Source organism: Apodemus sylvaticus, chromosome 16 (genome assembly GCF_947179515.1).
Source record: "Apodemus sylvaticus chromosome 16, mApoSyl1.1, whole genome shotgun sequence".
Lineage (NCBI taxonomy): Eukaryota > Metazoa > Chordata > Mammalia > Rodentia > Muridae > Apodemus > Apodemus sylvaticus.
Window position 1 is genome coordinate 83613804 of NC_067487.1, and position 17364 is coordinate 83631167.

The window sequence follows — 17364 nt, forward strand, 5'->3', positions numbered from 1 at the left end:
GAGCTGGCACTGCCCCTTGCTGACAGCAACATTAGATGGGCCAACCAGGATAGGGCAGGAGAGCACACCTCAGTTTGGTGAGTTCATGACAGCTGGCATGCTGACAAGCTTAGATATCTCTAATGCCCAGATCCAGGGCTTTGAATCGGCCCACTCCAACATCTACTACATCAAAGAACCGCAGGAGCTGTGAACAGGGTGGTCCTGCAGATCCTAAACTACAGAATCTCCATGACACAGGTAACAACAGGGTATGTGAGAGGAGTCCCAGGAGGATCAAGTGTTGATGGCAGAAGCCACAACCCTGAGATTCTACCTCACATCAGTCAGAATGACTAAGATCAAAAACTGAGGTGACAGCAGATGCTGGTGAGGATGTGGAGAAAGATGAACACTGGTGGGATTGCATGAGGGGTAGGGGCGGTGCATTGCTGCAGGCCTGCCTGTGAGCTACAAACACAAGATGGTCATGCCAGGGTACCCACCACAGGACAGCCAGCACTAAAGGCAAGGTACTGTGCAGGGTACTGTAGAGCAGTCTGGAGCTTTCGGAGGTCCTGCCTCTAGAAACACAGCCTAACTATATAACAACTGACTCTGAGCAACAACAGATATCCAAGATAAAGAATGATTCACTTTTTTTGCATTTGAAAAGTCTCCTGAGTATTCAGAGCTTCTGGACTAATTAATATCCACTTATCAGAGATTGCATTCCATGTGTATTCTTTTGTGATTGGGTTACCTCACTTAGGATGATATTGGAGGGGGGGAACTGGGAAAGGGGAAATCATTTGGAATGTAAACAAAGAATATAGAAAATAAAAATATATAATAAAAAATTTTTTAAAATTAAAAAAAAGAAAAGTCTCCTGAAAAGACTTCCATGATCTGTGCTGCTGCCAGAAGAAACCCATATTGATGTCCATGGCCTGGACTGCCACCAGCGGCTAAGGGTGGGGAAGAATTTTGCAGTGATTATCAATGTCTGCAGACTCATAGCTAAGAATGAGAGACACAGAAAGCTACTGTGCCAGCCTCTCCCTCAAGACATGACCTATGCCAACAGGAGCCTGGTATGGCTGTCCCCTGAGAGGCTTTGCCAGTACCTGACTGAGACAGATGCAGATACTCACAGCCAACCATGTGTCTGGACCCAGGGACCACAGTGGAAGAGCTAAGGGAAGGAGTGAAGGAGCTGAAGGGAACTGCAGCCCAACAGGAAGAACAACAATATAAACTCACTGGACCACCCAGCGCTCCCAGGGACTAACGCACCAGCTAAGGAATACACATGGGGACCCATGGCTCCAGCTACATATGTAGCACAGGATGGCCTTATCTGGCATCAATGGGAGTGGAAGCTCTTGATCCTGTGGAGGTTAATGCCCCAGCCTAAGGGGACACTAGAGCAGAGGCTGGAGTGAGTGAGTAGGTAGAGAAACGCCCTCAGAGAGGCAAAGGGCAGGGGGCATGGGATGGGGGTTATGGAGGGGAAACTGGGAAGGGGATATCATTTGAAATATAAACAAATTAAATGATTTTTTTAAAAAGAAACAAACCTAAAAACAAAAACGACATGAAGCTATTGAACAGAGTCAGTAAAAGCTTGATGAAGATGCTGAAGAGTAGCTATTCACAGTTTGTTGTGGACAGCCCTGGTCTTGTATTTTGATGCCAATTCCGCTGTGAACCTTCTCCCCACCTTAAGCTTTTCTTTTCCTTTTTTATTAGATATTTTCTTTATTTATATTTCAAATGTTATTCCCTTTCCTGGCTTACCCTCCAAAAACCCCCTCTCAAATCCCCCTCTCCTCCTGCTCACCGACCCACCCACTCTGGCTTCCCTGTCCTGGCATATCCCCTATCCCTATTCCGGGATTTCCAGCCTTCTCAGGGCCATGGGTCTCCTCCCTTTGATGTCCAACAAGGCCATCCCCGCTACATATGCAGCTGGAGACGTGAGTCCTGCCATGTGTAGTCTTTGGTTGCTAGTTTAGTCCCTGGGAGCTCTGGGGGTACTGGGTGGTTCATATTGTTGTTGTTCCAATAGAGCTGCAAGCTCCTTCACTCCTTGAGTCCTTTCTCTAGATCCTCCATTGAGGACCTTGTGCTCAGTCCAATGGTTGGCTGAGAGCACCCACCTCTGTATTTGTCAGCTACTGGCAGAGCCTCTGAGGAGACAGTTGTATCAAGTCAGCAAGTCCTTGTTGGCATCTACAGATTCAATGCAATCCCCATCAAAATTCCAACTAAATTCTTCATAGAGTTTGAAAGAGCAATTCTCAAATTCATCTGGAATAACAAAAATAGCTAAAACTACGCTCAACAATAAAAGAACTTCTGGTGGGATCAGCATCCCAGACCTCAAGCTGTACTACAGAGCAATAGTGATAAAAACAGTGACAGGCAGGTAGAACAATGGAATAGAATTGAAAACCCAGAAATGAACCCACACACCTATGGCCACTTGATATTTGTCAAAGGAGCTAAAACTATCCAGTGGAAAAAGATAGCTTTTTTAACAAATGGTGCTGGTTCTACTGGGGGTTAGCATGCAGAAGAATGCAAATCAATCCATTCTTTTCAAATAAAGGCTGGAGCAGGTGATTGGGCAGTAGGAGGGAAGGTGGAGTTGAAAAAGTTTGGGGGGAGAAGGGAGGGGGAAGAGAGAATCGATGGAGGAGGGGGTAGAAGGAGGGTGGAGAGAAGCGTGTGGCTTGGAGAAACCACAAGTTATAAGGGATCTCATAGATGGGAATAGAGGAGTGTAGTGTTAGACCTGCCGAATCTAGGTGTGTAGCTTGTATTCCGATGAACTGAGTTGGGATTTCTTTAACCAGGCCTTTTTGGGTTGAAGATGTAAAATGAAAACTTCCTATTTTGTGGTAACGAGTCTGAGATTGGGTGTTGAGGGGACGGCTGGGATTGAGAGCATGACTTCCTATGGGGTTGAGGGGACGGGTGGGACTGAGAGGAGGACCTTCTCTGGCACAGGAGCAGAGTTTGGTTTTCAGTGTTCACAAAGGGTGCTTGACAACCATCTGTAATTTACACTCTAGGGAATGCAATGTCCTTTCCTGACATCCATAGGCACTTGCCCTCAAGTGTATCGCCCCTCATATAGACTTAATAAAAAAAAAAAGAATCTGAGACTTAGACATTAATCTACCCAAGTTGAAGACATGGCAAGTGCCATGGGAATAGATGGGAATAGATTAGTATAGTGTTAGACCTGCCTAACCTAGGTGTGTAGCTTGTATTCCGAAGAACTGAGTTGTGATTTCTTTAACCAGGCCTTTTTGGGTTGAAGATTCACTGCAACAACAGTTGATGGCTTCTGTTGTATGGGTAGGAGAGGACTCAATTTTCTTTAAGGGTCTGGCCACTGGGAGTTTGACCATGCTCCACTGAATATATTGGCAATGCAAATTGGATTTGTTGCGGATTTTCTTTCTTTCAGGTCCACCGTCCCACGTGGATGGGACGGTAGACCTGGGAAGAATAGGAAGCAAGTTTGATTAGAGTACATTGTTTGAGGGCTGGAGAGAAGGCTTAGTGGTTAGGAGCACTGACTGCTCTTCTGAAGGTCCTGAGTTCAATTCCCAGCAACCACAGTGTACTCATATACATAAAATAAATAAATAAATCTTTTTTAAAAAAGTACATTGTTTGAAATCCCCCAAGTAATTAACTGAAATATCGGGGGAGGGGGGAGAAGGTAAATAAATTATAAGAATATTATTTATTGTTTTTAAAATAAAAAACTTATTTTTCCATTCAGTCTAACAATAAACACTGTTTAATATATAAGCCAGCCTGCTGGCAAAAATGCTCTATATCTTTACGTAATTGCACTTCTACGCTATATAGTACCACTTATACAGATAGTTTCACTTATCAAATGTTACAGAATAATTTACTGTAGACAAATTCTATCCCAATAGAAGAGCAATGTTAGGTTATATAAACTCTCCTTGGCTTTATAGGAGTAGTTTCTGTAGGTTTGGGTTTCTGTGAGAGTATGACTTTGTGCATTATTAAAAGGTAACATAAAAAGTACTTGACATCAGAAACAGGTTCCACATTGATTCATATTTTATCTGATATCCTTATTCTATCAATTGCCATGTCTTCAACTTGGGTAGATTAATGTCTAAGTCTCAGATTCTTTTTTTTTTTATTTTATTAAGTCTATATGAGGGACGATGCAGTTGAGGGCAAGTGCCTATGGATGTCAGGAAAGGACATTGCATTCCCTAGAGTGTAAATTACAGATGGTTGTCAAGCACCCTTTGTGAACACTGAAAACCAAACTCTGCTCCTGTGCCAGAGAAGGTCCTCCTCTCAGTCCCACCCGTCCCCTCAACCCCATAGGAAGTCATGCTCTCAATCCCAGCCGTCCCCTCAACACCCAATCTCAGACTCGCTACCACAAAATAGGAAGTTTTCATTTTACATTAAAATGAATAAAATGTGCCTGACATAAAATGATTGGCCAATGATTTTATAATAATGGTTTATTTGAAGGAAAGGAAAATTAATAAATTAAGGTGTGTGGAATTGGTAGTGGGTTTTGTGGTTTTGTGGATCAATCCCAGGAATGTATATATAAGCCCCAGGAATCCCTGTTGTGAGGCTATGTTGTTGAGGTATTTTTATTAACTAGTTCTCACTATGTATCCCACCATGCCCTTGACTACCTGCCTCAGACTACCAGATTTCTGAGATTATAGAAACAGATTCATGCAGTATTGATAATGCATACAGCATAAAAAAAATGCCTTTGTTTAGTTCCTCGGTAAAACTATACAAAATTTTCACAATTTTCAAATTATTTCCCAAAACACACCAAATTTAGCCTTACAACTGAAATAGAAGCAGGATCTTAGTAACTTTGGGCTTTATCACAGGCATTGCCTAGTATTCCTTTCAGAGTTCCATTTCTATTCTACCAGATCAGCAAGGTAAGCCAGGTCAAGATGCTACCCTCAAAAAATCAAAATGGCACCAAAATCACGTAATATGGTTAAATAGGCTGTAAATGTCTGCCAGATATTCTGATGTGTCCATGTGTCTCTATAAACATGAGTCTTAGAAAAATATATATTGGGGTTGGGGATTTAGCTCAGTGGTAGAGCGCTTGCCTAACAAGTGCAAGGCCCTGGGTTCGGTCCTCAGCTCTGTTAAAAAAAAAAAAAAGAAAAGAAAAGAAAAATATATATCTCAAAAGCCAGCAATGATTGGAACTATAGCTTAAAATGGCCAAGCACAACTCCCACACACACTATATGCAGTGTGTCCACAACACCTCAACAACAATAATAATAGCTAATTTAAAAAGATAATTCAGGGACCTGGCAAGATGGCTCATCAGGTAAGAGCACTGGCTGCTGTTCCAGAGGACCCAGGTTCAATTCCCAGCACACACAAAGCATCTTGCAACTGTCTGTAATTCCTGATCCAGGGATTCAGCACCCTCTTACAGAAATGCAGGCAAGCAAAACACCCATGTACATAAAAGGACACATCAAATTTTAATTTTAGAAATACTCAAAATAAAAAACCAATAGATAATCAAATCCAAGTAAATCTTGAGGTATTGTGAAAGCACACTGGTCAAGCACAATTTTTTATTCTTCTACAACTAATAACAAAGCTTTGAAATTGAAAAATATCTATATCTACATCTTTTTTGGTGCTTTATTTTTTATTCGTTATATTTTTATTTACATTTCAAATGATTTCCCTTTTCTAGCCCCCCACTTCCCGAAAGTCCCGTAAGCCCCCTTCTCTTCCCCTGTCCTCCCACCCACCCCTTCCCACTTCCCCGTTCTGGTTTTGCTGAATACTGTTTCACTGAGTCTTTCCAGAACCAGGGGCCACTCCTCCTTTCTTCTTGTACCTCATTTGATGTGTGGATTATGTTTTGGGTAATCCAGTTTTCTAGGTTAATATCCACTTATTAGTGAGTGCATACCATGATTCATCTTTTGAGACTGGGTTACCTCACTTAGTATGATGTTCTCTAGCTCCATCCATTTGCCTAAGAATTTCATGAATTCATTGTTTCTAATGGCTGAATAGTACTCCATTGTGTAGATATACCACATTTTTTGCATCCACTCTTCTGTTGAGGGATACCTGGGTTCTTTCCAGCTTCTGGCAATTATAAATAGGGCTGCTATGAACATAGTAGAGCATGTATCCTTATTACATGGTGGGGAATCCTCTGGGTATATGCCCAGGAGTGGTATAGCAGGATCTTCTGGAAGTGAGGTGCCCAGTTTTCTGAGGAACCGCCAGACTGATTATCTGACTTCTCTTTTTTATTGAAAACAGACTGTCCTCTCATATAATACATCTCTACCACAATTTCCCCTCCCTCCACTCCTCCCAGCTTCCCACCTCCCCTAGAGTTTAAATTACACATGGTTGTCAGGCACCCTGTGTGAACAAAGAATCTGTTTCCCCTCAGAAAAGAGTAAGTCTCCAAAAGACAACAAACAAAAAATGCTGCAGATATCCATATCTATAATCTCAGGAATCTGGGAGTCTGAGGCAGGAGAACTGTTGCAGCCAAGGCCATGGTGGGGTACATAACGAGAACTAGTTTAAAAAAACAAACAAACTCAATGACATAGCCTCACAACAGAGCTTCCTGGGCAAACAAGATACAATAACACAAGACAGAGGTTGTCTGTCCACAACACATATGGAGGTTGGACGAGCCAACCCAGTATGAAGAAAAAAGTCCCAAGGTCAGGCAAAAGAGCCAGAGACATATCTGCTCCACTGTTAGGAATCTCACAGAAGCACACGCTAACAGCCAAAGCACATATGCAGAGACCTTACGCAGACGTATGAAGGCTACAGACTTACCTTCTCAGTCTCTGCCAGCCCGTGTGAGACCAGTGAGCCTCGGTTCCCTGCCACACCTACACCCTTTCTTCCCCTGCTTACACTGGGTGCACCAGGCTCCGGGCAGAAGAACCCAATGGAGACCTCCAGTTTAGACTCTTTCCACACAATGTCTGCCTGTGAGTCTCTGCATCTGCTCCCATCTGCTGCTGGAGGAAGTCTTTCCAAAAACACTCAGTGAAAGGATTCCTAATGGTGTTCTGCTATATTCATTTAACGAATGATAACATAGGGAAAGGAAGGCTGCAGTTGTTATGGAGAAAATGTTGGCATTTTTGTCAACCCTTTAAAATCTAAGATAGCTATCTACACTTAGATAAATTTAATGGAAAGTGTAACAAAAGCCCAATTCTTTTTTGTTTGTTTGGGGGGGTGTTATTTTATTTATTTACATTTCAAATGTTGTTACCCTTCTCAGTTTCCCCTCCACAAACCCCTATCCCATCCCCTCTCCCCCTGTTTCTGACGGTGCTCCGCACCCATGACCCTACTCCCGCCTCACCGCCCTGGCATTCCCCTATGCTGGGGCATCAAGCCTCCACAGGACCAGGGGCCTCCCTCCCATCCCATTAATGCCTGACAAGACCATCCTCTGCTGTACATGTAGCTGGAGCCATGGATCCCTCCATGTGTACATTTTGATTGGTGGTTTAATCTGTGAGAGCTCTTGGGTTCTGGTTGGTAGATAGTGTTGTTCTTCCTATGGTGTTGCAAACCCCTTCAGCTCCTTCAGTCCTTTCTCTAACTCCTCCATTGGGGTCCCCACGTTCAGTCCAATGTTTGCCTGCAAGCCTCTGCATCTGTATTGGTCAGGATCTGGCAGGGCCTCTCAGGAGACAGCTGTATCAGGCTCCTGTCAACAAACATTTCTTGGCATCAGCAATAGTGTCTGGTTTTGGTGTCTGCATATGAGATGGATCCCCAGGTAGGGCAATCTCTGGATGGCCTTTCCTTCAGTCTCTGCTCCATTTTTTTGTCCCTGCATTTCCTTTAGATATGAGCAATTCTGGGTTAAAATTTTTGAGATGGGCGGGTGGTCCCATTCCTCAACTGGGAGCCATGCCTATCTACTGTAAATGGTCTCTACGGGTTCTAACTCCCCCTTGTTGGATATTTGGACTAATGTCATTCTCCTTGGGTCCTGGGAGTCTCTTGTTTCCATGGTATCTGGGACTTTCTAGTGGTTACTCCCAGTTCCCCATTCCTGACTGCTACGTATTCTGTTCAATTTCCTGGCCCTCTGTACTTCTCTCCTGTCTGTTTCAATACCTGATCCTGACAAACAAATTACTTTGTTCCCCTTTCTAAGCATGACTGAAGCATCTACACTTTGGTCTTCCTTCTTCTTAACCTTCATATGGTCTGAGTTGTCTCATGGGTATTCTGAGCTTTGGGGCTAATATCCACTTCTCAGTGAGTACTCTTCTGTGTCTGGGTTACTTCACTCAGCATGATATTTTCTAGTCCCATCCATTTTCCTGCAAAAGTTTTGAAGTCATCATTTTTAAGAGCTGAGTAGTACTGCATTGTGTAAATGTTCCATAATTTCTGTATCCATTCCTCTGTTGAGGGACATCAGGGTTGTTTCCAACTTCTGAGTATTATAAATAAGACTGCTGTGAACATAATAGTATGTGTCCTTGTTATATGTTGGAGGATCGTTTGGGTATATGCCCAGGAGTAGTATATCTGAGTCTTCAGGTAGAACTATTTTCAACTTTCTGAGGAACCACAAGATCGATTTCCAGAGTGGCTGTTCCAGCTTGCAGTCCTACCAGCAATAGAGATTTGCTCCTCTTTCTTCACATCCTTTCCAGCATCTGCTGTCACATGAGGGTTTTTTTATTATTATTAAATTATCTTATTTATTTACATTCCAAAGGTTACCCCACTTCCTGGTCCTCCCTCCCAGAGTTCATCACCCCATCTCCTACCTCTGCCTCTGAGAGAGCACTCCTCCACCCATCCACCTACACCTACCTCTCCCTCTTCCCTGAAGCATCGTGTTTCCATAGGATAAAGCATCTCCTCTCCTACTGAGGCCAGGCAAGGCAGACCACTGCTCCACATTGTCCCCGGGGCCACAGACTAGCACAGCTCCTTAGCTGGTAAAAAGCCCAATTCTTTCAAGATAGCTAAATAGTAATTATTTTAAAATATTATTTAAAAAACTAAATAGCTAAAAAATAAATTCTATAAAAGCTCCACATTAGTATCAAAGCTCATGTGTGTTTAAGATCAGACAGAGTGATTTTTCTAAATATTTGTAAAAGCCAGTCTTACTTTGTACTTAGTGTTCCCTAATTTTAAATTAAATAAGCTGTCGTCACACTTTAGAAAAACACGAACCTATTTCTTACTAACCTAAACAACATAAGGGCCTTTTTTCAGAAAATTATCACTACATAATATTTTTATTTATCAAAAATAATTAAATTGATATGTTTAATTTAAACAAAATATTTTTTTAATGTTGAGAAAAATCTAAAACTGAGATGAAGACAGCAAATGTCACATACTACTTGGGAATCATCGTATGAATGCTATGATTCTCATTGTCCCAAAACTATAATCTAATATTTTTCAAAAGTACACATCAAGGTATATATAATGGCATATTATTGCAATCCTTTACAAAAATGTCTATTTAGTATTCAGGCGTGCGTGTACTACCTTTGGATCTAACCCTGCCTCCAAGTTCCTCCCCACCCACTTCTCCCTGCTCTTCACCTCCATCATCATATGCTCATTTTATTTTCATTACTCACTGATCCATTCAGTGCTGCCTTCATAGATACGGGACTATCTCCTGAAGTGTGGGCAGCCTTTTGTGGTGGTCTGTCTCCTTGGAGAAAACTGACTCGTCCTCAATTGCCATCAGCTCATTAGCTAAGGGTGAGCTTCATGAGTTCCTCCACCATTCATACTGGGATTTAAACTGACTTAATCTTGTGTAAGTTCTGTACATGCACTCCCAGCCACTGTGAGCTCACTTATGTAGAGTGCTACCCGCTCTGGCTCTTTCTGCCCTAAACTCTGAGATAATCTCTCAGCCTTGGCGATGGGGAGAGATGTAGACAGTCCATGCAGACCTAAGCACTCCATGGTCTCTTACTCTCTGCATGTTGACTGACTGTGGGTCTATTCACCACCATCTACCACCGAGAGAACCTTCTCCATCGATGGCTGAGAGATGCACTGACCCATGGGCATGGCGAATCACAGGGACTTCTTTCAGCACTATATCCATTTAACAGATGAATGGCATTTTATTCTTCCCTAAGACCTAGGACTTAAGACTGGCTTTTCCATGAATTTTTGACCTAGTTAATGGTATCAGGAAGGCTGTTCAGATGCTCAATGTCCTAGAGGGATTAAGGCCCATACCCTGTCTTAATAAAATACAAACAAAAAACCTAAAACAGAAAGAAAATGAGATATTTTCTCTGTCAATATAGTAATAGTAATAAAACTACATGAACATTTTAACAAAAAATATAATCTATTGAATTGCTATCTCTGACTGTGGCTTGTCCCTCCTGCCAGAGACCAGTTCTCTCCAGGAGGAATTTGAATATGGAGAGCTGTAACACAGGGTCAGCTCCAAGGTACAGACAGAAACCTGAAAAACCTTTCCCTGGCTGTTCCTTGATTCCTGAGTCCTAATGACTCTAGGGTGGTCCCTCTTGGGCCAGGAATTTGAGCAGAAGTGGTGGTGTTACCTGTGCTCACAGGTGTGCCAGCACTCCCAGGAGACCAGCCGTCTCCCTGTGGGCTTTGGGTATGGAACACTGTGTCACTGTATCAGCTCTGGGCACAGACAGAAACCAGAAACAGTAGCATTGGTCTTAATGACATATTGCTGTACCTAAAGATCACTGTGTTCCTCAACTCTTATCATAGAAGCTTCTTTTGTCAGATGGTAATTAACACAGGAACTCACAACTGGAAAACGTGCAGAGAAGATGACACTGGAATATCATCCTAAGTGAGGTAACCCAATCACAAAAGAATACACATGGAATGCAATCTCTGATAAGTGGATATTAATTAGCCCAGAAACCCTGAATACACAAGGCACAAAACACATAACAAATGATTCCCATGTAGAAGTATGGAGAAGGTCCTGATCCTGGAAAGGATTGATCTAGCATGGGAAGGGAATATAAGGACAGAGAAAAAGGAGGGAGATGATTGGAGAAGGGATGGAGAGAAGAAGGTTTATGGGACATATGGGGAGGGGAGATCCGGGAAAGGGGAAATCATTTGGAATGTAAACAAAGAATATAGAAAATAAAAATATTAAAAAAAATATTCTATATGATGAGTCCAAAGAATTCTAGCAGGGAACTCCTACAGCTGATAGTGGAACACCTTCCGTGAAGTGGCTAGATATTAGATGAACTAAAAAAAATAAATAAATCAGTAACCTTCATTTGCACATGTGGCAAATAGACTTAGAAAGAAATCACAATAGACACAAATACTATAAAATATCATGAGGTAACTCTAATCAAGCAAGTTGAAGACTTGTATGATAAAAACTACTCATTTTTATTTGAAGATGGTCTCCCATGCTCATAGATCTGTAAGATTAACATAATAAAAATGACCATCTAACGAAAAACAATCTACATACTCAGCACAGTCCCTACCAAAATTCCAACATAGTTCGTTATAGACCTTGAAAAAACAAAACTTAATTTCACATAGGAAAGCAAAACACACAGGATAGCCAGAACAATCCTGAGGAACAGTATGAGAGAACTTCTAAAGATGTCACCATCCCTATCTCCAAGAACAATAACAATAAAAGCTGTGTGATATTGACATAAAAACAAACAAATTAATCAATGGAATCAAAGTACCAAACATAAATCCTATGGACACCTGTGTTTTTTTTTTATAAAGAGGCCAGAAATATACACTTATGGAATAAAAATCATCTTCAACAAATTGTGTTTGTCTAACTGGATATCTGCATGTAGAATTCAAATAGACACATATTTATCAGTCTGGGAAAAACTCAAATCCAAGTAGCTCAAAGACTTCAACATAAACCAGAGAAATTGAACCCAATAAAAGAGAAAGAAGGGAATAGCTTTGAATGCATTACCACAAGAAACAACTTCCTGAACAGAACATCAATAGTGCAGGTATTAAAATCAACAATGAATAAGTAGAATCTCATGAAACTGAAAAGCTTCTGTAAGGCTAAGGATACTATCAAAAGAGCAAAATGGCAGCCTATAAAATGAGAAAATTTTTTCACCAATTTCACATCTGATAGAAGACTAATCTAAAATATATAAGGAACTCACAAAACTAGATATCAACAAAACAAATAATCATTTGTTTGATCTAAACAGAGAATTTTCCAATGAGTCCCAAATGGCTAACAAACACTTAAAGAAATACTCAACATCCTTAGTCATCAAAGAAATGCAAATCAAACCTACTTTGAGATTCCATCTTACACCTATCATAATAGCTAAGATCAATAACACAAGTGACAGCTCATTCTGGTGAGAATGTGGAACAAGGGGAACACTCCCCCATTGCTGATGGGAGTACAAACTTGTACAGCAACTAGGGAAATTAGTAGGAATGATTCTCAGAAAACATGAATCACTCTACCTCAAAACTCAGCTATATCACTCTTGGACACATACCCAAAGTACATTGTATCCTAAAACTATGTTTGGTGTATCTTTGTTCATAATAGCCAGAAACTGGAAAGAAGCTAGATGTCCCTCAACTGAAGAATATATAAAGAAATGTAGTATATTTACACTGGAGGATTACTCAACAGTTTAAAAAAAAATCATGAAATTTTTGCAAGCAAATGGATAGAACTAGAAACATTCTGAGTAAGGCAATTCAGACCCAGAAAGGCACATGTAGTATATACTCACTTATAAGTGGATATTAGCTATTAAGTTAAGGATAATTCACATACTTGGAGAGACAAAGTAACAAGGAGGACTCTGGGGTGTTGGCAGTGCAGGGAGAGAGGATGCATGAATATCCCTGGGAAGGGGAAAGAGAATACAGTTTGTGCTGGAGTGGGGTCAAGTGGAATGGTAATAGGATGGATCAGGTGTTGGGGGAGAGTGTAGGGAGAGAGTGACAATTGGGTTTGGAGGGCATTTGGGAGGTGATGTGGAAATCTAGTGTGGAAATTTCCTGGAATTTATAAGAACTTCAAGTCTCTGAATAAAGAAATCAAATCGAAGATCTCAGATGGAAGATCTCCTATGCATGGATTGGCAGGAATAATATAGTAAAAATGTCCATCTTGCCAACATAAATATACAGAGTCAATGCAATCCCCGTCAAAATTCCAAATCAATTCTTCACAGAGTTAGACAGAGCAATTTGAAAATTCATTTGGAATAAAAAAAAAAACCCAGGATAGCTAAAACTATTCTCAACAATAAAAGAACTTCTGGGAGACTCACCATCCCTGACCTCAAGCTGTACTACAGAGCAATTATGATTAAAAACTGTATGGTTTTTGTACAGAGATAGGCAGGCAGATCAGTGGCATAGAACTGAAGACCCAGAAATGAACCCACACACTTATGGTCACTTGATCTTTGACAAAGGAGCTAAAACCATCCAGTGGAGGGAAAACATAATTTTCAACCAATGGTGCTGGTTCAACTGGCAGTTAGCATGTAAAAGAATGCAAATTGATCCATTCTTATCTCCTTGTACAAACTTCAAGTCCAAGTGGATCAAGGGCCTCCACATAAAACCAGATACACTGAAACTAATAGAAAAGAAAGTGGGGAAGAGCCTTGAGCACATGGGCACAAGGGAAATTTTCCTGAACAGAACACCAATAGCGTATGCTCTAAGATCAAGAATTGACAAATGGAACCTCATAAAATTGCAAAGCTTCTGTAAAGCAAATGTCACTGTCAATAGAAAAAAAAAAACTGGAATCATCAGATTGGGAAAAGATCTCTACCAATCCCCCATCTGGTAGAAGACTAATATCCAATATATACAAAGAACTCAAGAAGTTAGACGCCAGAGAACCAAAAAACCCTATTAAAAATGGGGTTCACGGCTGAAACAAAGAATTCCTAAGTGAGGAATACTGAATGGTTGAGGAGCACCTAAAGAAATGTTCAACATCCTTAGTTATCTGGGAAATACAAATCAAAACAACACTGAGATTCCACTTCATACCAGTTAGAATGGCTAAGATCAAAACTCAGGGGACAGCAGATGCTGGAGAGGATGTGGAGAAAGAGGAACACTCCTCCATTGCTGGTGGGATTGTAAGCTAGTATAACCACTTTGGAAATCAGTTTGGCAGTTCCTCAGAAAAATGGCCATAGTACTACCTAAGGACCCAGCTATACCACTCCTGGGCATATACCCAGAAGATGCTCCAACATGTAATAAGGACACGTGTTCTACTACATACATAAAAGCTTTATTTATAATAGCCAGAAGCTACAAAGAACCCAGATGTCCCTCAACAGAGGAATGGATACAGAAAATGTGGTACATTTAGACAATGGAAAACTACTCAGCTATTACATACAACAAAGTCATGAAATTCTTAGGGAAATGAATGAAACTAGAAAATATCATCCTGAGTGAGATAACCCAATCACAAAAGAAAACACTTGGTCTGCACTCACTGGTAAGTGGATATTAGCCCAGAAGCTCAAAACACCTAAGATACAATTCACAGACCACCAAAAACTCAAGAAGAAGGATGGTCAAAGTGTGGATACTTTGGTCCTTCTTATAAGAGGGATCAAAATACCCACGGGAAGAGATACAGAGATGAAGTGTGGAGCAGAGACTGAAGCAAAGGCTATCCAGAGACTGCCCTACCTAGGAATCCATCCCATATACAGTTACCAAATCCATACTCTATTGTGGATGCCAACAAGTGCTTGATGATATAACTGTCTCCTGAGAGGCTCTGCAAGAGCCTGAGAAATACAGAAACAGATGTTCACAGCCAACCATTGGACTGAGCACAGGATTCCCAATGGAGGAGCTAGAGAAAGGACCTAAGGAGCTGAAGGGGTTTGCAGCCCCATATGAGGAACAACAATATGAACCAACCAGTACCCCAAGAGTTTCCAGGGACTAAACTACCAACCAAAGAGTATACATGGAGGGACCCATAACTCCAGCCACATAGGTAGTAGAGGATGGCCTTGTCAGACATCAATGAGATGTCCTGTGAAGGCTCAATGCCCCAGTGTAGGGGAATGCCAGGACAGGGAAGTGGGCATGAGTAGGTTGGTTGAATGGGGGGGGGGGAGGGAGAATGGGATAGAGGGGTTTTGGAGGGGTAATGAGGAAAGGGGATAACATTTGAAATGTAAATAAAAAATATCTAATAAAAATATAATTAAAAAAAAGTTCTGAGAAAAGATGAATTTTTATTGTTTTGTTCACAAAAGGAACATGGCCTTGTGTGAGCATCATGAATCAGGCTTAGTCATCTCAACCAAGAATGATCTGAATTTGCTAGAGTGAAAGCCTGAAAAACAACCTGGATGCATAAGGATTTACCTGGCTACAGTTTTGTTTTTATTTTTTTTATTCGATATATTTTTTATATACATTTCAAATGATTTCCCCTTTTCTGGTCCCCCACTCCCCGAAAGTCCCATAAGCCCTCTTCCCTCCCCCTGTTCTCCCACCCACCCCTTCCCACTTCCCTGTTCTGGTTTTGCCCTATACTGCTACACTGAGTCTTTCCAGAACTAGGCCACTCCTATGTTCTTCTTGTACCTCATTTGATGTGTGGATTATGTTTTGGGTATTCCAGTTTTCCAGGCTAATATCCACTTATTAGTGAGTGCATACCATGATTGATCTTTTGAGACTGGGTTACCTCACTTAGTATGATGTTCTCCAGCTCCATCCATTTGCCTAAGAATTTCATGAATTCATTGTTTCTAATGGCTGAATAGTACTCTATTATGTATATATACCACATTTTTTGCATCCACTCTTCTGTTGAGGGATACCTGGGTTCTTTCCAGCTTCTGGCTATTATAAATAGGGCTGCTATGAACATAGTAGAGCATGTATCCTTATTACATGCTGGGGAATCCTCTGGGTATATGCCCAGGAGTGGTATAGCAGGATCCTCTGGAAGTGAGGTGCCCAGTTTTCGGAGGAACCGCCAGACTGATTTCCAGAGTGGTTGTACCAATTTGCAACCCCACCAGCAGTGGAGGAGTGTTGTTCTTTCTCCACATCCTCGCCAACACCTGCGTCTCCTGAATTTTTAATCTTAGCCATACTGACTGGTGTAAGCTGGCTACAGTTTTAAGGGTATTATCCAGAGAGATGTTAAGAGCTTGTCTACAAACCACTGCATTTGTGCTCTCCTGCTTTTGCACTAAATAAAAAAACCAAACACTTTAAAAAAAAAAAAGTCATGTCTAAAGTGAACATAGAACAAGCTCTAAAAACAAAAAGGACAAAGTAATTAGAGCTGTACTCTTCCCCCAGCCTTGAGCAGGCTAATCAGACCTTCAGACCTTGTTTTGCCACAGTTGCCTAGTCCACCTGGAGTGGAGGCTCCTGTTTACCACACCCACAGTATTCCTGCAAAAACAAGACCGCCTGCTGAACCTCGTTTGGAAACAACTCAGCTGAACCTAAGGATGGGTCTTTACCGATATAAATGCAGAAATGAAAACTAAACTTTGAGTCTTGATCAGAACTGTTGTCTTGGCTCCATTCTTCTCTTGCCCCCCCCCCCCACCTTAATTCCAGCCTCCCTTTCAGGTAAACCCAGTCTGCCAGTGACCGCTGGACTGTTCCATAGAACCCTGACTGGAAGAATGTATCAATGACTAGATACAAGTGTGAAAGATAGTTGCAGCCTTCCCTGCTTTCATAGTCCAGTTACACTAAAGAAGTCAGAAGATTAATTGAAAGTGAAGAGACTGAAAGAGAGTAGCAGAGTTATCTTAGTATCTAAACTATCATTCTTTCCAGGAAAAGTTTCTGAAAAATATAAAAGGGATTCAAAGGCTCTGGGGGAAACAGTCTTCTCCTACCATATATAACTTTTAGGCTGACTTAACCTCACTATTTTCCCCCCAACAGAAGTATTAAATATTTGAGAAAAACCTTTCTTCTCTGGTCCCCACCAGAGCCTCTCTTTCTATACTCTTCTCCTCCTTAAGAACCATCTCTAACGCATACAGCCATTACACCATGGAGTAGGAAATGGGCTCCTGATCTTGGATCTTGCTTTGAGTTACTGTCTATATGTTCTTAGTCAAGCTAGCTAACCTGGCTAAGTCCTCTCTTTACTTCTTTTTACTTTGCTTACTATGGAGGACGTTGATCGTTTCTGGGTTTTACAAAAACAATAACATCAGGAACAGCTTTATGGAGAAAGATGGTTAAGCAGAGAAATGCCTAGTCAGAGGTGATTAGACA